General features: G+C 37.7%; 1 long non-coding RNA gene across 2 annotated transcripts in view; it reads right to left on the bottom strand.

Moving 5' to 3' along the window:
* Positions 1-3,277: 3,277 nt before the first annotated feature.
* LOC112151564 overlaps positions 3,278-23,263 on the bottom strand; it is a 29,113-nt gene continuing 9,127 nt past the window's right edge. For both annotated transcript variants that reach the window (XR_004949858.1, XR_002920155.2), the window contains 3 exons: positions 22,589-22,714; positions 14,673-14,755; positions 3,278-3,710 (listed from right to left, as the gene is read on the bottom strand). This is a non-coding gene — a long non-coding RNA (uncharacterized LOC112151564). The remainder of the gene's footprint in view (positions 3,711-14,672; positions 14,756-22,588; positions 22,715-23,263) is intronic.

The raw sequence follows: 23,263 nt of genomic DNA on the forward strand, positions 1-23,263 counted from the left end.
TCTGATTATTTATCCTAAATGGAACTCTTTTTTTGTGTGTGCGTAAAATGGGATTCCTGAATCCTTCAGCAGGTGTTAAAAAAAAAAAAAGTTCAGGGGGAATAAGGCGGCCTTATTTTCCACTCAATCGAAATTAGTTACCCTTTCCTCAGCTGTAAGTCACGCTAAGTGTCGGGAATGAAAGGCCAGACGTGCTTGAATGTTGCTCCGGGGCTGCAATAAGACGTTAGTTCTCCACGGAGAAAATAGAGGCTCCGGTGACCTTTATTGTGCCCATTACAATGATTTCCATGACGGTGTACAATAATACAATAATTCGAAAACAAGTGTGTATGAAAACCGTCACTGTAAGACCCGGCTTTGCATAATTAAAACACGCAGATTAGGTAATTAGACCTCGAGAACGTGATTAAGCAACGTAATTACGACCGTCTTCATTGCTGCAATTTGGGGTCTTCAATCACCGCGCATGCGGCGATCAGTTGCACTCTGGAGAGATTCACCCTTTGTCCCCATCAGGGTCAAAGCTGCATCAAAATAAAAGCTAAAATATTCTTAAAAAATATATATTTGTAAAAATATACAATATTTTAAAATAACACCAATTTGACTTTTTTAAATAAAAATAGATACATTAATTTAAAAGTGCCAACTTTATTATTAAAGTTAGTAAAATAAAAAATGTAAATGATTTCAGCACCATGGACAGAGACCTCAATTCAAGCTTGTAAATGAGCTTCTACTCCTTATTTTTCTTCTTATTTTGAAACGTTTTTATTACATTGTCATACTTTTGTTGCATTATTGAACTAATAATGCCTACATTTTAAAAGATCAAGCAGTCAAGCACAAAAAAAGCCAAAATATATCTACCTATTTTCACTACAAAACTATACATTTGTCGATTTTTACTCTCAAAAGTGGACACTGTTGTTGGTTTCCTTCCATTTTTGACCATATTGCATCCAGGCTGTGTGTGAATGAGGAGCTTCACTAACAACAGAGTCATTACAGTGTCCCATTTAATCCCATCATGCTCCTGAATGCCTCAAATCTGCACAGATCGGCTCTTAATCAAGACTGGAACTAACCAGCAAGTCCGGTTACAGAGCTCATATCTGATATTTCAAGTTGCAAAATGGGATTTACCCCCTCCCCTTTGAAAACAGAAAAAAAACATTAATTATGCAATATGCATTAATGCACAAATGACTGGAACATTTAACCCATACTAATATTCACATTAGCCCAGAATAGGAACTTCCCCAAGGGAGAGACTAAGCCATATGTGTGTGGAAAACAGAGCGGAGCATCCAGGAGAAAACAGGAAACAGTGCAGCAGTATCAGTGCAGAATTGTGAATGTCCTAACAAAAGTCTCAGAAATGGATGAAGATGTCAAGGAAACCAGAATATTCTGGTTTTTATTTATTTTTTACTTCACTTGCCACTTTTTCCTGTCTTATTTTCCTTTTTTTACGAGTGTAATAAAGCGTAATCTGTCCAAAAGTCAAATACAAACCCTTCCTCCATGGATGCAAAGAAGATAAAACGCTCCTTTCATAAAACAGAAAAGTGCTCCATTTACCATATCAAGGTCCAGCAGGGGGGTTCAATCACAACGCAAGTGCTGGAAGCTAAAAACGACGACCATAAAAGTCAAAATATACATAAACATCATAAATTGAAAGCTTTCTGTCCCATCAGTCACAAGCAAAACTCTAGAGAGTCATCATCCCTGTAGCGCATAGCACTGTTTAATAAGATATATGTGGTGCATAGTTTGAGAAACCAAATCAACCTTTGTGGCGATTCATTTCTGTCAGACGTCCGATAGCGATGCATAATATTGTTGTTTTTGAGAACATAAAGCAGGCGGAGATAAGTAACTCAGAGGGTCAAAAACAAACTCTACTTTAGTCTAAAACATGCAGGAAATGGCGATGTTGTGCTGTAAATAGTCCAATTTTGAGGGAAATTTGTTTTCATCGTTTTCTGACGACGTCTCAAATCTTTAAATTTTGGATAAAACTGTAAATTTCCATTTAAATTGGTCCTAAAATATTTTCCAATATTAATAAAATTAGCTTAGTTTAAGAAAAAATGCAAGAAATTAATAAAAATTAAGATGTTGGTTCAACAAAACATCAGTTTAAAGCAATAAAAATCAAATTATTACATGCGTATTTATAGTTGTGCAATAAAAAAGAAAATTAAAGTACTTTAAAGAGATAGTAGGTAGTTTGAAGATCTTTAATTTATTGGATAAAAGTCAGTTTTTCTAATAGTATGTTTTCCATCTTACTCAAAGCTCACAATCCCAGTTTTAAATCCCTTTTTTTGTTTTCCTCGAGGATGCTCCGAGGTCAGGTAAACATATGGCTGCTGTAAAGCGCCTTCCCTCCAACAATAAATGACGTAGTGAAGTGTGATTATCTTCTTTGAAATCCTACTATTGAGTAACATCCTTAGTATTGCATCTGCCTCCATATTAATCAGATTAACGTCCCCAAACCCCTAATCCCTGTTTACCGATGGCTCTGTTTTTGTGCCATAATCTGATGTTCTTTTATTTCCCAGAGATTTATTAATTTGGAGTTTTGTTATGGAGAGAGCCCGGCTGTACTGATGCACAGGTTGTGTACTGTAAACAAAAACAGGTGCGGGGATGTGGAGGGGTGTGTTGTTTTTGCAAATATTTGAGTAAAGCAAATAAAATGACTATTTAATTTGTTTTTCCTTTGTGGTACTGTTGCTGAAAAAACACCTCCGAGCTCTAAAGAAGCTCCACAAACATTGTTGAGAAACCTCTCCAGCTTCAAATCAAACTAATTAGGTGACAAATATGTGAAAATGTAGAGCTGATGTAGTGGTCGAGACAGCACTGAACTTTTTTCTGTGACCTCACATTCAGATAATGTTACGCCGTTTGATTAGAGCGGATGTGCAGCTCTCAGCAGCTGCTCTTTTTCCCATGAGCCACCACAACAACAACAGCAAAAAGAAGAGTTTATCTAAGACAATCCTCTTATGTTGCGGCTCCAAATTCCAGATACCTGGTTTGTGGTGTAAGACAGATCACTAGTCCTGATCAGTGTGCAGATCCTGACCCTCTCAGGCTTCATTAAAGTGGAGGTGAAGTGGCTTTCAGCTCCAGTCGGTGATGTTCATTAGCTCTGGCTTCCACATTAAAATTAGGACAGGAGGGTGACACCATAATAGTGAGATTCGCTCGTCTGTTTGGCTTCTCTGCCATCCACACACACACTCGGATACTGTCATAATTTATCTTCTTTACTTCAGAAACAAGTTCTTTTTAACAAAAGTTGTTCATATAACTGAATAACAGGATTTAAAGACGTTTTTTTAGGAGTTTAAATGGATTAAAATAAACAAAATCCAGAAAAACTGCATCCTTATGATAAAAATCTGTCACGTTACTGGAGCATGAAACCCCGCCGTTGGTGTAACACTTGCTTGGCTGATCCTCCTGATGTGTTGAGTGCTACTCGGGGCTTCAGTGTATCCGTCTGAGCAGAGGTCTTTAACAGCCATGAATGCCAACTATGGGGGGAGGCAGGGCAGGCCAAGCGTAACCACGGCAGCCCAATGTCCTTGGCTCCTTGGCGGCCTTCACCTCACACTCCCTGCACAGTAGATTTTATGGCTAATTTCCGGCAATTTATCCTGGCACTTTCAGAAGAGAGATTCCTGCGGGAATAATGTGCATAATTTGCATAAATCATCCTGATAGAATGCATATCAGCGTGCGACTCCCCCCCCTGTCTGATTCTCCAGCATTTACTTTGTAATCAGAACTGACTCTTTTCCACCAACGAATGCACGACAGCAAAAGGAGGGGAGTCCGAGCTTTTGGTGAGTAATTACAGCCGAATGGAAGAGAAATAAAGACGCTAAGTGTTCTCTCTAAAAGCCACAGTTCAGCAAAAAACAAAAAAAAACTCATAATCCAGGAGGCAAAGTTTAGTCAGCAATTCTCACTTCAGCTCCTGCTTCTGAGAGGGATTTCATTAGATCAAACTCTCCATTTGAACTCCTTTCAAGGCCTTTTTTTTGCAAAAGCTCTTCTGCGTGACTGTCTGTGAGGAAGAGGGTCAGTGTGAGGCTACCTCCTCCCATACTGTGATCTAATCTGACAAAGAACGTACATAACCTCTTCCTTAAAGTTATGATCAGCCTCATTAGAGGACCGAATGAGATGAAAACAGGAAGATTTTAGAGTTTGGTGCATGCAGGGACATAAAGGTGTGTGGCTTGATGGCGATGCAGTGCAGCAGAAGATATCCAGGCGCTAATCCGAGTCGACACGCAGACAAAACATGGAACGTGGAACGAGCCTGCACGGTTTTTCAACTGACGGACAGTAAAAGTGAACGTGCGGGCCGAATCGCTGCGTTCTGCCCGACGAGGTCCTTCAACTGGCCTTCATCCCAGAACGTGAAGATCTCAGATGGTATGACTGGTGACAACGGGACAGTTGTCTGCTGAGTGGACGTTAATCACAATAATACGGGGCAGACCGATCACGACTCACTGATCAAGCGCTTAATGACATGCTTGCCATAACCAACCCGCTGCTGAGGGATTCACACACCAAGACTAGCTCTTTTGTGGGGGCAGGAGGACATCGGTTATGAGGCTGGTGCACAGCCATCCAGACAATAATTACTCGATGACTGTGGTCACATTAGGTATCAGTCAAAGTAGATTAATTTCGACTGATAGCATTGGTCCCTCCTAAATGCAGATTTTCTTAATAAGAGTGAAATTGTCTCACTGAGAGGGTGGTGGACTGTGAGGTCTGCTGTATGGGGGTAAGTTCAATTACTTATCTGGAGTGACAATGTCTCCATCTTCACATGCTGTATTTCTGCCTAGAATTAACACACAAATGTGTTTTCCCAGGTCGTCCGATCCAGCGTGTGTTTGTATGCCGAGAACGTATGCACTGGCACAAATGAGGCTGCGTGTGATGCGGGTAGGCCTTTCAGTAAATACCCAGAGACCCCAAGAATTACCCAGAGCACTGAGGACAGCATCTGTTTGTGTGCTTGTGCCGAGCAAACAAGGCAATTTGGAGAACACCAAGAGAGCTGCTAATAAACACAACCTTATTCCCCCTTCTTCCTGCACCTGGCTCTGAATATTACAGTGCCACAGCAAGGATACACGTCTGTCTTAGTGTGTCTGAGTGTGTGATGCAATGCCAAATCCAGCTTGACCCGACGGCGAGCGCTGCGTGTGCGTTTTTTTCTTCCAAACTCGCATGTGAAAGGGGAAGTGTGCCACGTGTGTGCAACCATTCATCATTCTGCAGTGAGAGGCCTGCCAGAGCTGCTGGGTAACGGCAGGTCTGCGCCCCGTCACACGCTGGTGTCTTTTGTCTGGACTGCCAAAGTGATGCCAACTTGTCTATCCTGGACATATGGCACAGAAGCAGCACTTTGCCTCTCACAAAGGTGAGCGAACTCATGGAAACCGGGGTACAAACTGCAGTTTCTCTGTTAAGTTTTAAACAAAAACGAAATGTAAAAAATCAAATGTTTTTTTAAATTGACTTCAGTTTGCTCTGCTCAGGCTGCAATAGTAGATAAACACGTCAGACTGAGACATGCAACTCTGCTGTGAAGTGCAGCTAATGTGACAACCAGTAAAACCAGACACAAAATGGCCGCCCGGTGCCAAACCCCGCCTTGGCTTTCACTTTAAATTTCACTACAGAACTTGGCCTGGGAGTGAAGGATCTTAATTTTTTGTTTTTGGTGAAAACTCTTCAAAAAACATAAAATCCGAAGCAACTTTTTAAAGATTCACTCTGATAAAAAAAAATGTGTTTTTTACATTTTTAACATATTTTTGTCATAATGGAGGACACATATATATAAAAAAAAAGAATAAAATTGCCTTCTGAGTATTTCTTTATTTAAATTGTTCTGAATGCAGTTGGAAAAAGCTTGTAGGTGTGATGTAAAAGCTACAACGGCAAGCCAAAACCTCCGCGCTCCACTCTGTTCTGATGTATCCACTAGTAGACGACTAGATCCATGGGTGATGGGAAGGGAGGACGGGCTTGCTCTTTGTCAACTTAGGCAATTTCTAATCAACTACTGATCTATATCCTAGAAAACAAGACATTTTTTTTTAATTTTGCCTAAAAACTGCATAATCTTAAATAAAAGACTACTGAGTACGCTTTTACAATAGATCCAATCACGATTGGAGTGAGTCGTGCACTGATACTTAATGATTATTGTCTTTCATTTCCACCCAGCTGGTTTTTCCAGACATATCCTGCTGATTACCTGAATCAGGTGTATTCCTTATCTAACAAGTAGCTAAGATGGATACAAGAAAACAAAACAGGACAGCCCCCCTTAGAATTAATGAACCTCAAGCCTTTCTCTTCCCTCATCACACACCTGGCATCCTCAGACAACACCTACTCTCTAAGTAGACCCTTTGAGCCAAGAGCATCCTGAAATAAAAGGATGGATAAGAGAAATGCAAAAGAAGAGATTCATGTGAGTTATTCCATTGATTGGATTTCCAGAATGCTAATTAAAAGATGTTAGGACATGGGCTCAGCCAAGGATCAGTGGGCGCTAATGAGGACCAATAGGCGTCTGTAATCTGGGCCATAATGAGAATGGTTTAAATGTAAAGTTTGCAGGGAGGCGAGCTGGGAGGCAGAGAGACGGGAGGATGGAGGAAGCCGTCATTTCAGCAAGTTATGGTGAGGATTCACAGCCGACGGGAGTGGAAATAAAATGAGGGAAAGCAGAGATATTCAATTACACTGAAAGGAAATTTGCACAGTAAAAATATTTTATTATTAGGTAATTAACAGGCTGGTTTAACGGCTGAAGGTCACATGCTCTCTTGTCTCGCATTACGACAGGGGCCATTCTAACAAGCCAATATCCTTTAATGAGAAACCAGTTATCTCAAAGTACTGCTCCTTTACTTTCTGCTGCTCCCCTTTGTGTAATTCATGAAAAAAGTTTTACATTTAATCTGAAAAATGGGATTTTGTGCCGTTTTTTTTTTGTCCGTTTTTATTATTAACAGAAGTTATTCCGATTTAGAATCAGGCAACTTTATTGTGAACAATTTAAAAAAAGAGTTTATTGACTCAATCCCACCCAGTCTACACCATTTAGAAAAACAGACTTTATGTTTTTGTGTCCATAAAGCCATTCATTTATAAAATGCAGTTTTTAAATATTCACAAAAATTGAATGATACAAGTCTTATATTTCTTTATATAACATTTTAACTTATTTTAATCTGACAGCAGCATGTTCATGCAAAGTCGTGGACATGAAATTGAAAACAAGAATACATTTTTCACTGAAATTAGCACTTTGTGTACACAACTTAGCATTTTATTTACATTTTCTGCACACAAGTAAACATTGTCTTGCTTTTTGTGCACACAAGTTAGCATTTTGTGGCTAAAAGTTAGCATTTTATTCGCATTTTGTACACCCAAGTTAGCATTTTGCGGCTAAAAGTTAGCATTTTATTCGCATTTTGTACACCCAAGTTAGCTTTTTGTGCACAAAAGTTAGCATTTTATTTAGATTTTGAGTGCACAAGTAAGCATTTTGTGGCCACAGATTAGCATTTTATTTGCATGTTGTGCACACAAGTTAACAGGATTTGATGGCCATATGATGGGTAAAAAATTTGGAAAATCTACCACATGCTCTTAGACTAACTTTTGGTAAAAATTAATCGATAAATGCGTGTTTGTGGAATAGAAGTGATACAGAGGCCAGTTTATATTCCATTGCCACTAACTTAAATAAATCAACCTAAACCATAGATCCACTATTTATTCAGTCTGTTAGCATTTTTCTTTAACTCCAAAGATTCACAGTGGAGGAATAAAAAGCCACATGAGGCTCCAGAGCCTCAGGTTGGAGCCCCCTGGACTGAATAGTTGCTTTCCCTTTTTAGTTTAACAGCTCTAGTTTGTAAATCGCTTCAGCTCCAATCCGCTGATCCATCTAAATACAGAGGGAGGGATGATTATAAACACGGTTTAAGAGGAGGAATCAATCTGCAGCCAAAGAAAATGGCAGAATAATACCCAGCAGATGGTTAAGGAGTCAACTGAAATTAAAGAGGTCGTTACTTATTCAGAGGATGATCGTTTTCAGAAAATGGGTCTTACTGACAGCTACACCTCCGAATGACAACAAACCACCATAATCAGCCGGCTAATTCATCACAAATAATGAGTTGTGTAGACATCGGGCTGGTAAACACTTGATCAGAATGTTGTCATGATGGGGCTCACCTGGCTCACTGCTTACAGCTTCAGGTGTGTCTTTTATTCACTGTTTATTGCTTCAGTGTTTTGGGAATTGTAAGAATTTGGCTTCTGAAAGAGACACGTTTAAGCAAACCGTGTTCTTGCATTAGAATACCTGGTGTTTGCACAGCGAGCTGGCAGCAGGTGCTCGCGGATTAGTTCAAATCTAACACGTGAATGCAAAGAAAACCAAAAATAGGAAGGGATTTTATGGTTGTAAAAAGACAAGAAAGGTTTTATGGGAATCTGGATAAACATTGATAAAAAAAATTGTTAATTGAGAATAAAATCACTATGATAAACGTATGAAAACATATAAAGTCTTCAAACTTTTTCCATTGGCGATGACAAACGGCAGCAAAAGGCATCATGTTTAAATGTGTTTAACCAAGCTTAGGGCCTAATATCCAACCAGCCTTATGGTGCAGAATGAAAATTGCAGCGGTAGTATGACAATACTGATAGGCTATAAAACCATGTCATTTAATACCCCCACTCAGTCCTCCCCCTTGTGGGGCTCTGCAGTCCACCCACCATTAAGCCGATTCATCACCTGTTAAGAGAAGACCGTGAGACAGATCCAGTCTATCAGTCACTCTTTAGGATGCTCTGATGATCATGGATGTGAACACAGAGGCCATCCAAACTCAATAAAACAAAGATTCTGTATCAGATTTTTAAACAAGCAGTAGCTTTAGGTTTTGTTTGCACTTCAAGGTGTCACGTTTAAAATGACCTCTAGAAAGTGCTTCACATTTGCATTGTTGGTCGCGGCTCCTGTAATGAAAAACGTCGGGCGCATATTTCACTCAGCCTGTCAAACCCACTCACACCCCTTTGCAGGGAACTTTATTCCACCGCTTTACTACAGAGAAAGTGATGAAGTTAGCAAAAGGAGGCTGTTCAGACGCCATCCTATAATGGAGAAATATAGTGGGTTTCCTTTTTTTAAAAATGTTTCTAAATCCAATTTAGCTCCAAAAGATTGAATATGAAGTCTTCTTAAAGGTTGTTTGGTCTCTTTGAGCTCCAGATTTATGTAATCACAAGCTTGTTAGGAAGATTTCTCTGGTTTATTGACAGTGATGTGTGCTGGGGTTTGGCAGATGTGACATGTGGGAAGTGTAGTTCAGTGACACCACCTCGCAAAAGCAATTAGAGATCCATACTCCCAGACAGGACCGGACTTTGCACTTTGGTGGAGGGATAGGCCCTTTTTTTTTAATGCTTTTATTAACATGACATGCATGTCCTGTAGTTTGCATTCAGACGACAGTCAGAGGGTCATCACCGGAAGAGGTTGCAGCAATCAGTGAAAACGTGCTCTTCTGACAAGTCGGGAAATCAAAACCCATTTTCCAAGTGAACGGATTCAGAACTATGAGAGATTTTAAAAAGCCGCCCCCCCAACTAAAATCACACCATGTATCAGACAATGCTGTGGCAGCCGTAAGGAAGCAGAGCTGGATGGTTAATTAGAAATGAGTCAGTTTCAGTTGAGCAGGCTCAAACACACACCACTTACTCCCCAGCATTAAATGAACGTCAACTGGCTAAAGTAATTAGTTCAGTCTATTAATTACTATAATCACCCATTATCATGTTGGCCTTCATTTTGAACATGCTTCATGGATGTAACGAGCCTGTAGTGACACCGTTTCCAGAGTTGCTCTCAGCCCGAGTGCTAATTTTGTTGTAATTAAAAGGATAAAGCTGGTCTTATGACATTTGCTTTCATCTCCATAACTTTTTTTTATTGCACTGGATTTGTATTTTTTAAAACTGCTCATTCACTGTTTGGTTTGTATTTTAAATATGCAGGGAAAAAAAATTTGACTACATGAATTTGTGAGCATACATATAGTTTAAAGACACACTGATGAAAATCGTGTTTTTGTGGCATTTTTATCATGATGGAGGATAAGTATAGAGGAATTTAAGCTAAAAACTGCATTTCTGAGTATTTCTTTATTCAAATCCTTATGTATCAGGATGTGAAGAAAAACACTTGAAGACACATAGATCCATGAACGCCTTCATTTTCCTCGTCTGAACTCAAAACTGCAGTTAGATAATTTCTTTTTAGTCACCATTTTTGTTGCACTGCTAATTTTAGGTTAAGGTTGTAAGCTAGCGGGACAGCGAGTAAACAGATGGATGGCGGGAAATGAGGCAGGCTTACTCCACACTAACTAGAGGTGTGTATTGGCACAAGTCTTCCGGTACGATACATATTGCGGTACATGCATCGCGATACGATATTTATCGCAATACGATACGTCCCAAGACTATACCAGAACAATTTTTGACTATTCAGGACCTAGTGCATAGCTGTATTGGGGCAGGCATAAAATAAGAACATCGTTCTTCTGTCTGCTCCCTTTCATTCATGAAGTTGTAGGATTGTGTTGTGTTCTGTATATGATTTTCTTGCTGATGTTCCTCACGCTTCATAAAAGTAAAAAATAAATAAATTAAAAAAGAAAGAAAGTATTGCTTCACTTGTTTTTATCCACTACAAAGCGCTGCATTTATTTGATACTGGCAGCAACGTGGCACAGAGTCTCACTACAAAACGACGTAAATATCTAAAACAACAAAAACCATGAGGCTAAATAAACATTTAACCCAAGCTGGTTCTTGCGGGATCTTGTTGTTTTGGTTGCGGTGTAGAGCTGTTTAAAGAAGCTAAGTGTGCTGTGCTACCAACTAGTGATCGGGGGTTTAGGTGGAAAACAAAACTAACTTCATAAATAATAATCTTGTCAACATTTTAAATCGATACAAGTATTACCAAATCAAATATCGCGATATATCTGCAAATGGATTTTTCCTTACACCCTGAACGCTAACAGCTCACAACTCAGATTCAAATTTCTAATTAATTATGTTCTAGAAAATAATAAAAGTCCACTCGGAATGCTTTTAAAATAGGTTAAAAGTTGGTCTGAGTAGGGTTCTAAGAAAGCCCATTTAAAATCTCCATCTACATAAGCAAGATATGGTTTCAATTTCATGTATTTTGGTCAGCGTTTGAAAAAAATATGTATATTTTTTGTATATGTTCTCATTTCTTTCAACATTACAATGCTGACCATGTCCTTAGCTCTGGCTTTTTGTGATGAAATAAGACCAGGCTTGAAGAGATGGAGGTGCAGCGGGGTAAACAAGGCGGCCCTGCTCCCCAGCTGTGAAGGTGACACGGGGAAGCTACACGCAGAACAAGCCCTTTTGATTAATCACAGGATATTTACTAGCTCAGATCTAATCACAGACCGCGGGATCACAGGCTACATCATACACGGCCCAGGAATTTACACAGCAGAGTTAACCTGTCACCTGCCACTGTCCTTTCCTTACATCCATAAACACCGCGTCTGGGTCCACCCGCAAGGATGCACTAAAAGCAAGCGGCACGCTCCAAAAGTGATTGTTTTATTTCCGAGGCAACAGTATAACCTACAGTAAGATACTCAACACATGTCGCTTGATATAAAACCTTATGGCAAAGGGGAGAAAGAGCTATTTATCTCAAGGTGGGCCCGTTAATGGGACGCCGGAACATGAGGAGCTTCACCGCAGAGTAAGCTGCAGCGTCGTGCTCAGTGGGCCGTCATGGCAGCCTGCAGCAGCTGGATTGTTATTTCCTGAGGAGAACATGTAAGCCAAGGACTAATCCCAAGATTACAAGTGAAAAAGGATTATGCAATTCTGAGCTCTGATGGTTTATGACTTCTATAATCAATTTGACATTCATAAGATTGCACATTCAAGAGAGGCATGTTTTTAGGATAATATCCTTCTTTCTAAGATTAACACTACAGTTGTTTCATGTCCCAATAAGCTTTAAGATGACTCTCGATTACAGGGCTAATCTCAAATGGGAAGGACAAACAAATTTTAAATCAACTGAGTAGTTAAGGAGTGGATATCCAAGACAAAACAGCTTTTCTCTACTTCCTCATTTGTGATGGTAAAACAATTTATTGAGGGCCTTCATTAACCTTAGTCTTAGATTTGGGTCGGTATCGACCCGTTTTAGTTTTAAATAACATAAATGAATGACTCAATATTAATTTTAAAGCTTTTTGACTTGTCAGGAACCTTGATTTCAACAAAATCAAAATTTTTTACTTTTTTTATTCTAAAATTCTCTGGTTAAAATCATGTCCTTTTGGGTGTTAGAGTCAGTAAATAACTTTATAAAGTGATAATTAGAGCTAAAATCAAAATCCTTAGTATATTGGATCATTTATTCAATATAGCTGTAATAAAGCAAAATAAACAAACTCTGGCATGTCCAGAAACACTCAAACTCTTTTCTGATTTAGCTTTCTAATACTTTTGGAAGATTTAAGTGATTTCTATTAGTTTGATTTATTTCTTTTGTTGGTTGTTTGTATTCCAACGTGTTTGGATTAAAGTTCTAATGCTGACAAAAATAAATATATACATGTATTTTTTGCATGTTTTTGAAGAAAATATGTGACATATATGACATTGTGGGTCAGTCAATCATTCTAAAAATTAAAATATTTCAAGCAAATTAATTTCAGAGAAGTGTTCTAAACCTCTCAGTAACATTCAAGCAACACAATAACCTTTGTTTTACATGTGTGACACGATTAGATTTATGTATTATATATTTTTTTTAAATCTAGCGGTATTCTTCTTTTTTTAAATGCACAGAGACTCACAGAAAACACTAATAAAACAATTATTTCCATGGATAAGGAAGCCTAACAAGATAATTGAGAGATGACAAATTAAAAATCGTATGATAGGTTATTGCTTTAGTGCAGACATCTGCAACCTGCAGCTCCAGATTCACGTCTGGCTCTTCTACTCCTACATTGAGTATCTCTGGTTAAAGAAAAATGCAAACTTTTTAGTTTAAAAACGTAGCTTAAAGTGAAAAAAAAAGTAATATAACTTACCATTCTGTAAGCCTCGAAAGCACATCAGCCAGTAGTTTGATAATCGAAAACTAAACGTTTAATTAGTTAACTGGGTTTTAAATTTAGATAGTTAGATTTATGAATTTTTGGCTAAGAAGAATCAAAAATGTTCATTTCATTACTGACCATACACTACCACAACATTTGCTCCATCGAGATGATCCTATGTGACACAGGAAGTCTTTTATTTTGAAAGGAAGCCTTGTGAACCTCTGTTAAAAGTTATAAACTGTTTCATATTTGGGGAAAAAAGTCAATTTTCTCTTCAAGTTTGTTTTAATTATGCCAAAAAATAATATTTTTATTTATACTTCTCATAAAAATAACAATAACATAAATACAAAGTCTTATTTTCTAAAGGATGTGCGACTCCTACTGGTTAGAAATCGACCCAAATGTCTCTTTAAGTGTTAAAGGTTTTAGTGTATTTTAAGCCGACTCTTTAACAGTGGGGATGGTAACAGAAAGCTACCACAAGAGGAAATCCATACAGATGGATTAATACAAACAGTCTCCAAATATAAAATTAATTTAATTGAAGGTGCAACTTAGAGGGTAAAGATTTTTTGATAAATCCAGAATTTTTAAAAATCCACTTTTTTGGATTGTCAAGTAATGTATAGCTGCAGTCCGACTATTTTTATGTATTCAATTTGTAAAAAGAACTGTTGTCAAACAATGTGAAATGGATGAAGACATAACCTTTAGTGTGTCCTGGGTCCTGTCCGGTGTCATTAGCACTTCCTCAGAAAGAGGCAGCCGTGGAAGAGCCGCAGCCTGCCGTGTTTATGAGGAAGCCCATTGAGGCTTGCACCATCGTGTCGCCTGGAAAATGTCACTCAACGGGGGGGATGGCTGAGTTTGAAAAGGTTCTAACAAAAAAAGCAACATTTCTAAAAAAAAAAGTAAAATAAATGAGTACGTTTTGAAAAGAAGTGGAGGAGAATCTACATCTTCCTCAGATGTGATGAGCCTCTGTGAGAGCTTCACCCTTGCGTTGAATTATAAGTTATCTGGAGAGCCTGAGCTACAGATTGTTCTTGAGCCTCTTCCTGCCACATGAGCCCCGGACAAATGGTCTATTAGAGGAGAGTGTTTTTGTCAGACTCCCCGTCTCCCCCATATTTCCTCACAGTGACGAGTCACATTAGAGGCTGGAGGGAGAGTAATTTCTGTGTCACATCCCTTTAGCCCACCCTCAAAGACAATCACCAACATGAAAGCATTCTCACTAAAAATTAATCACATTTGCCTTTTTAATGGTATGCTCGTCCCGCTGCCAGGAATTTACAATCATCTCCCAGCTATGTGTTTGCGGCGGCTCAGTTTCTCTTGTGGTGACAAAGTGGTTTCGGGGAGTGTATCGATACTTACATCTGCCCTCCAGCCTCCTCTCTTCAGTGTTGACTTTTGCAGCACTCTGACTGAGCAAGGCCCAACTGGCAGGTCGCCATCCACTTCAACACACACAGATAGTCAATTAGTTCATTTAATTAGTCAAAGACATTTATAGAGTGAAAATCAACAGAAGCTGCACACAAATAAAAATGTGGCGGCGGAGTCTGTCGCTTTTGGACGCATAGACTTTATTTTGGATCAAAAGTAATTAAAAAAATAATTGTGAAGAATCTTAAAACCTTGAAAAACAACACAAATATTGAGAAAAGTACATATTCAAGAGTAGTTTTATGTACTAAAATTGTTTAAATGTGTTAATATCATTATTGTTAAATATTTGAGTTGTATCAGTCAAGAACAATGAGAAATGTTTACAAATGAAAAAGTTGAAAATACTTTTCAATTGAGTAAAAAATGTATTCATATTCGTCCAGAAAAGGCATGCATTTCTTGTAAGCAAGTCAGTGTTCACTAGAAGTTGTGTACTCCCATCACACAATGTGGTTCGAAAAAAACTCATTTATCTAGTCTGATCCTACCTGCAAAAAACACATTTTACATACAAATATTAAAGCCATTTATATTTATAGTTTTAACTGGGCAGAGAATGTGTTTTCTATATGATTGGGCTAAAAAAAGTGTGTTTTAAATCATGCAAAAACTGTCCTAAATCGATTTATCCATACAGGATGTAAAATCAGTTTAATAAATGTATGTATTCCATTTCCATTCCAAAGAAAACTGTTTTTGTTGTTTTTAACATGTTCTTGTGGCATTTTTCCTTTTAATGATGGAGGACATATATAAAGAAAATTAAGCTTAAAACTGCATTTATGAGTATTTCTTATTTAATTTGTGGTGAATCAGGAGAGGATGAAAAAATGCAGTTTAAAAATGCTTTAGGTGTGACATAAAAGCTACAATGGGAAGCTCCCTGCTCCGCTAGACCCATGAACATCTTCAATTTCCCTGTCTGAGTTGGCCAAACTAAAAGCTCCAAAAATTTTCCACCAACAGTCTGATGAACTCCTGCCACTCTCCAGAAACCTATAATTTTGTGTCGTCCAAGAAAATGACCTTTTTTTAAATTTTTGGCTAAAAAAGGCATAATCAAATCATATAATGATACAATCATTAAACAATCACTGATAAAACTTTTGAAAAAAAAAATCAAAAGATGATTGAAACAGGACTTTAAGCAATACTTTTACTGATTTTAGGGAACTTTTATGTTGTTTAAAGAAGAAATATTCACAGTTTTCTTAAAAAAAATCAATTTTCACTTAGTTTGAAATGCAAGTTGTGCAAAAACTGTTTTTCACAACCAAGTAAAACTTTGGAAAACAAATTATATAAATGTATATTAAATGAAATCATTTAAAAATGGTGATGCCCAGCCACAAAGAAGATTATAATTCTGCTGGCACCTAAAATTATGACAAAAAAGATAATAAATTTAAGAAATTACTTAAAGTTTTTAAATATTAGTGTGAATAAAACATACTATTTATTACTAAATTGATCTGACAAAAACAATCACCATCTCTTCTCTGTAAAAACAGGCTTCTTCTACCATCAAATATTCAGACAGACTTGTGATTCCTTGTGAGTGAGAAGCCCTGTAAAAATGACTGGAAACAAAACACTTGTGGTAAAACAATGTTTTGAGGACATTCTGTCAGATTCCTCTCTTTTCTACAGATTTCATCCCTGAGCTGGTGTGGCGTAAATGCTTTAAAACACTTTGACATAACATGCCCTGTCCAGAGACCAACTGCTTCTGAATTATGAATCTGCAGTATGTTCCCAACAGCTGTCATGCTGTAATATGCTTCATCGAGGCTTTGAATCCCATCTTCAAAGTTCATCTAAAGGTATCTGCATAATTTTATTAATTTACACCGTGCCAATTAATAAGAAATTACCGACATCCAAGGTAACAGCAGGCTTTTGTGAGTGGACAAGACACGAAAACAAAGTCCGGGCTGTCCTCCATGCCTGCTGCGCCTGCTATTTTATATTTAATTCAGAGGTTGTGTATTTCTTTATGTTTGCAACATCTGCTTGCTCCCTGTGCCAGCTCCCTCCGTCATCCCCCCTCTGTTCAAGAATTCTTGTCCGGACCCCTAAGAGCCCCTGACATCACGGCACCGGCTGCTGCTCAAACTCCACTGGACCAGACACAAAGGGACAGGTGCCCACATGTTCCCTATTTACTGAACTCACAAAGCAAGTTCATCTTCTGCAAGAAGATATGGGGCTCTGGAGCTGGAGGGAGACAGGTGCACGCAGAGCTACTGTCAGAGCCTTATCAGAGAGGAAATCAGGTTAGTCCTGTTATTTAAAGTCTTAATTACTAAATATATTTTCAGGGATAACAACGACTATCATAGAAATATGTTTGAAACCTTTTTTTTTTCTTAGTTAGCAATCTATATGGGACAATTTTAGTGGGTTTCCTGTTTTTTAAGATTTGAAAATTAGGCACAGTGAAAAATTTAGCAATAAAATCTAAAAGACATTTACATATTTGAGCTAAGCTATTTGTCACTGTTAAAAAAGTGTCTATGTACATATTTTATACAATTGCAAAATTTGTTTTTAAGTTAATGGTGTTTTTTTTATTGTAAAATTAAAGTCCCACTCCAATGAAAATCATGTTTTAACTCATTCTTGCAGCTTTTTATCATGATGGAGGACACATTTAAAGAAAATTATACTGAAATCTGCATTTTTGAGTATTTCTTTATTATATTGGGGGCAAACGAAAAAAAAAATGCAGTTGGGACAACCTTAGATGCCTGCTCTGCTCCATTCAGATGTATCCACTTTTAGACAAATAGATTCCTAAACTTCTTCATTTTTTTTGTCTGAGTTGTCTACCAGAGATTTCGGTTTCGGACCAAAGCTTGTAAGTGAAACCACATGACTAAAGATCTCTTCAGTCTACACGGTGGGTCAAAACAACAAGAGAAAGTTGGAGATTATGGGCTTTAAAATCCTTATTGGGATAGTTAACTTCTTAAGACTTTATAATTCAATTAACAGTTTTAATGTTATGAACAACAACTTTTACGTATTACTTGGTAGGGTGGAGGCATGCTGACCACCAGCTATGGTGGCTATTTTGGTCCAGTTATTCCACTCTGAGAGTGAACTGTATTCAGGCTGAGGAGCTCAAACAGGAGTTCAGTCTGTTTGGAAACAAACCAGGACCACATCAAAAGATGGGTCAGGGACTAGGATTCGCTTGGGTGTATTCAGACGGAAAATTCTTTTTGGATTATTGCGGGAAACTAAGTCTGGTTCACTTAAAGCGAACCAAATGTCTCAAGTCTGAATACACCATAAAAGACCAATGGGGATGCTTTTAGAATACATCAAAAGATCTACACCTCGGAGCACAGACTGAACAACTCTGTAACCGACCAGAGGGTCAGTGAAGGCTCCAATCGACCCAAAAAAGGTCCACTCTTCATTCTGATGGTAGACCCACAACCTCACACCACCAATAACTCTAACGCATAAACCGAGTCACTCACTCGTTTGATAGAGTTTTACAGATATTTGGTACTTCTATTAAACTTAATTTTCTAAAAAGCAAAAAAAAAAAAATAAATAAAATAAAAAAAAAAAGTATTTTGGACATGTCTGGTGTTTCCACTTTTAGCATTGATTACGAGTTTTTAAGTGTTTGAATTAGATACTTAGATTATTTTCCAAAGGGAGTCTCAAGTGGATCCAAGTTCTCTTCTCGGCCTCCTTTCCCACCTTCTTGAGCTCTCTCCTCACCCCTTACGTAGCTCCTCTACTCAAGGATGCAGTTCTGGTCTCTTGCTCCACCTGCTTCTGTTTATCTTAGCTATTTATTCGGCTCTCCTGCTCCTCCTCGTCACCAGATTGTAGACACTTACAGAGCCAGTCTGTGTTTGGGTTCTTTATAGATAAAGATCTGACAAATGCGTTCCTAATTCCCATCCCAAATGGCAGTAAATAGTACTAATGTTAGGACAGACAGTCAGCGGATAAAAAGAAATATTTAATCGCAAACAGCAAAAGTAAACAGTGAGAACACTCCCACGCCCAAGAAAAAGATAAATAAGGTATAAAAAAAACGCACAAACAGAAAAGAAAAATGTGGCACTTAAAATGAGAGCTACAAGAAATTAAAATATAAATAAAACTTTTTTTTTAAACAACCAAAAGCAGTGTTAGAAATTGTGGTTTGAAGGACTGAAGTGCAGGAAGTGAGTTTAACTAACCAAATCATGACTAAACAAAAGGTTCAAGCTTGAAATTAAGAAAAGAGGACTGGATGATCTGACAGTGACAAACTGGCACCAAAGCTTTAATGCAGGGGGCAACTAGTTACAACAAAATAGTTGAGTTATTGTGCATTCTCACTATAGTGATTCTCCTGCACCTTTCTGTGCGTTTTTGGCATGTAAAAACTAGTAAAAATTACTACTGGTAATTTGGAGTTTAGCTTTTTTTTTGCAAAATGCTAGCTGTTTCATCCTAGTTTAGACATTTTTCCATTTTAATTTGGAGTTTAGCTTTTATTTTAGCAAAATGCTAGCTGTTTCATGCTAGTTTAGACATTTTTTTTTCGTTATAAATTGGAGTTTAGCTTTTATTTTGGCAAAATGCTAGCTATTTTCATGCTAGTTCAGTCATTTTAGACTAATTTGAAGTTTAGCTAATAATTTAGCAATATGCTGAAATATTGGCAAAATTAGACATTTTACCATTTTTTAGGCTAATTTGGCATTTAGCTAATATTTTAGCAAGCCTTCAGCTTCAGCATTTTCAGTTATCAGCTCTAGTATCTTCAAGTCATATTCCTCTTACGGTATTCACACTAGTATTATTGCAGGTAATGCCATATATCTAGTTTAGTCATTGAAATGTGCTTTGAATATGAGGGGATCAGAAAAGCTGAAAAGACAGCATTAGATTGACAGAGAAAAATGACTTTTTTGGAGAAAACAAAACAATTCCAAAACTTAAAAGGAATAAAACTTTTAGTAGAATGTGGAGAAAGTTGCTATGAAGAAGTTAATAATTACAGATTTACAGCAGACTTCTGTCTACAGTTTAGAACATCTCAAAGTCTTCTGGTAGGTAATAAAAGTAGTCAACCAAACTTTGTTTCTTTTTAAAAATTGATGACTTTTCATCGTTTCTCCAAAAGGCTTGCTCAATTCTGATACACAATCACAAAAGAACCGGCTTACAAGCTCCTTTGAGAAGAATTGAGGAGCCACTTTTATATGTTCTGGTAGCATTTTTCTCATGATGGAGGACATATAAAGAAAATTAAGATGCATTTTAAGTATTTCTTTATTCAAATAGTTGTAAATCAGGAGCAGACAAAAAATATACAGTTGGAAAAAAGGTTGTAGGTGTGGGAATGGGCTTACTTCGCACCCACAGTCCGCCCTCAACTCATTGGCAAATTTATAATGAACTTCTGCCGCTCTGCAGAAATTATGTCTCGCTTTTAAAACAGATAAACCGATGATCGGAGCCAGACTTTAAGACATAAGCTCTATTTACATGATTCTCAAAATTCGTTATTTGATTTTTTAAACGTGGTTTTGTTAAAAATCTTGTTTTCAGACCCCCTACTAATATGTTTGAGGAGCCAGATGTTTGGCTGACCGCACAACACAGGGACCAGCTGATGTAGCAGTGATGGAGATGGATACTGGCAGAAGAAAGTGATCTGGTGGCATCAAAGGTTCCCATTTTTCCCACTTTTTTCTGTCCTCCCCCTCTAGTCTAGGCAATCCTGGAAGGCAGAAAAATATGAAGGATGGAGGAGGAGAAATATGTAAACACGTGAAACAGAGGGGAGGGAGAAGACTGGTCAGTGGTGCCGACAGTTGTCACAGATGTTGAGTTCAGCACAAAAGTCTGCCAGAAGCCATCACGTCAAAGCTAAGTTAGCTGAATGAACAAGAACAACTCCAGGCCCTGCCACTTTATATCTTGTTCAAAGTTCAACAGCTGTTTCTTGAACGAATGCAGATGCAAAATAATGATAATAATGTCTACTTACAGCTCCTGCTTAGAAGTAAACAATCTTTCCTGACCACACCCTGTGCACATGGTGTCTCATTAGCTGTCTGCTGCCACAGCTCTTTTGGTAGGTTTGATTCTGGAGGCAACAGAGGTTTGTAACAGGGATTATCCGGGGCTGAGACCAAACCAACAGTCCTGATGTGTAACAAACAAGTAAATTAAGCAAACAAAATAGTTCAATAATTGGCTTTTAAATCCCAACTTTGCCAAACATGAAGTTTACACAGTTGTCACAGGCATGCAACGCATCACTGTGAAATATATCTGTAGCATTGTGGTTCCTTCAACATCATTTCTCCTCAAATCAACGCTTCAGCTTGTCGAATATGGCATGAGAAATTCTTAACATTTTGACTGGGTGCATCTTGGCTTCAAGCATCTTCACTCAGCTCAGAGAATGTCTTTGTGCCAAGGCCGCAGCCTGTGGCAGTTTTCCTAGTGACAGATGAGCATGTCAACATGCTGTGTGTGCGTGTGTGTGTTTATATGTGTGTGTGTGTGCTGAAACAATAGACTCTTTTTTTTTTAAGCTGTGAACTGTTCTATTTGGGGCCACACTGCCAGGCTATCCAGCAAAATAACCTATTGCGAATCTGTGAACATATTAAAAGTATTTATATAAAATATTATACTTAAACAGAGACATTAAAGACTAGGGCTGGGTGTCGCCAATAATTTCCAAAATCAGTTCGATTCACCAGAGCCTGGATCGATTCCTATTTTCTTTTTCCATCCAATTCTTTAGATCTTATGCAGTTTACACATTTAGACACGTTTGCTTAGAAATACATTAATAATCTATATATGTGTTTTGAAGATTTCATATTAATCTGATACAGTTCACATACTGTAAAATACATCATAATGAGATTGTTAACACCATACAGTGAAGCTCCAACAATTGTTCTGCCTGTTCTGGAGGGTGTTTCAGTTTGGCCACTAGGGGGCAAACATGCTACAGCATTATGCCATACTACAGAAGAAGAAGAAAGTATGAGCAAAAAATGGTGCTTTGGACCCACAAATGGTTACTTAGAACATATTTCCTTGAAATTGTTTGGAAAATTCATGCCTGTGAGTTTATAAATATGTCCCGTTTTACGTTAGCATCAAGCTAGTGGACTTTAGCATTATGTATTAGAGCGATCTCTACTTTTATGGATCGATTAATCAATTTTTTTATCAACCCAGTCCTAAATATTACTTTAATTCTGGCTTTGACATTTTAATTGACACATCTCACTCAAGTAGACAACCTATTTATAAGCAAATATAACTAATGTGAAGCTACTCATTAAAAAAGATAAAACTTCTTCACTCATTCAGCTAAAAAATAACAAAAAAGGGGATGCAGCGTGTGGATCTAAATCTATCCATCCTGTCTTCAGGCCTGTTGGCAAAGGGCAGCTCAGCTGTAGCAGACAGATTGTGTGAACAGCAGACTATGAACATCTCTCCACAGGCCATACCAAGGTGTCTAATCCAAGAAACACTGTGAACACACACCCTGTGGGCTCCCACAGTGCACCACACAGACCAGATCCCAGGATGGTACCACAGCAAATCTCCCATCTAAAGTGGCTGGTTTGTCCATTAGTCACAATATCTTTAATGCATGAACAGCATCAGAAGATGAATATGACATGCATGAAATTATCCTGATTTTAGAATTTGTGGCATAAACTACAAACTTTAAAATATCAAATAAATGTTCAATTATAAAATACTTTTTTAAGTTTGACTTTATTTGTCTGAAAAGCAAAAAAAAATAATCAATAAGTCGTTTACACTTTCTAGAGTCTCACCTGAAGAAATGTCTCCTCTTTGCTGAGGAGAGTGTGCTCTCTCCAGCACCTGTCACAGCGACTGAGTGTCACCCACATCACAGGGCAGTGCGAAATGACAGCTCCCAATGTCTGCAAAGATGAAGCCTCAGGAGAAAAAAAAAAAAAAAAAAAAAAAGCAGGACAGATCTAAATTTCATACTCCCAAATATATCAAAGTGACTCCTGTCAGCATTGCATCAAAGCAGAAGAACAGGAACTGTTCTTTTTTACAGCTGAGCAGGACAGTGGAGGAGGTTTCTGTGAAAATGGACAAGTAAAGCAAAGGTCATGTGTTTAATTGTGGATATTTGGATTTAGTAAAGCAGTCAATGAATTTTAAAAAGGCTAAAATACTTTGGAAAATTGTTGTTATATTTTAAAAGTAACAAAAGTAGAGTTCAAACTGTTGATAATATTTCATCGTGCACCTGTTGAGGAAACTATTTTAAAGGAAGTTAGAATTAGAAAAAAATAAATAAATAAAAATATCCTATGTTTCAATGGCATTCCGTTTAAAAAAATCCTATATGTGCATTTTTTTTATAAAAAAAAGTCTTTGTTTGAGCAATATTGTAAAGAAATGCAACAAATTCAACATTTTGCAGAAGAGAAAACAACAACATAAACAAAGCAGTATCAGAGGCTTACACTAAA

This window comes from Oryzias melastigma, linkage group LG20, assembly GCF_002922805.2.
Source record: "Oryzias melastigma strain HK-1 linkage group LG20, ASM292280v2, whole genome shotgun sequence".
NCBI lineage: Eukaryota > Metazoa > Chordata > Actinopteri > Beloniformes > Adrianichthyidae > Oryzias > Oryzias melastigma.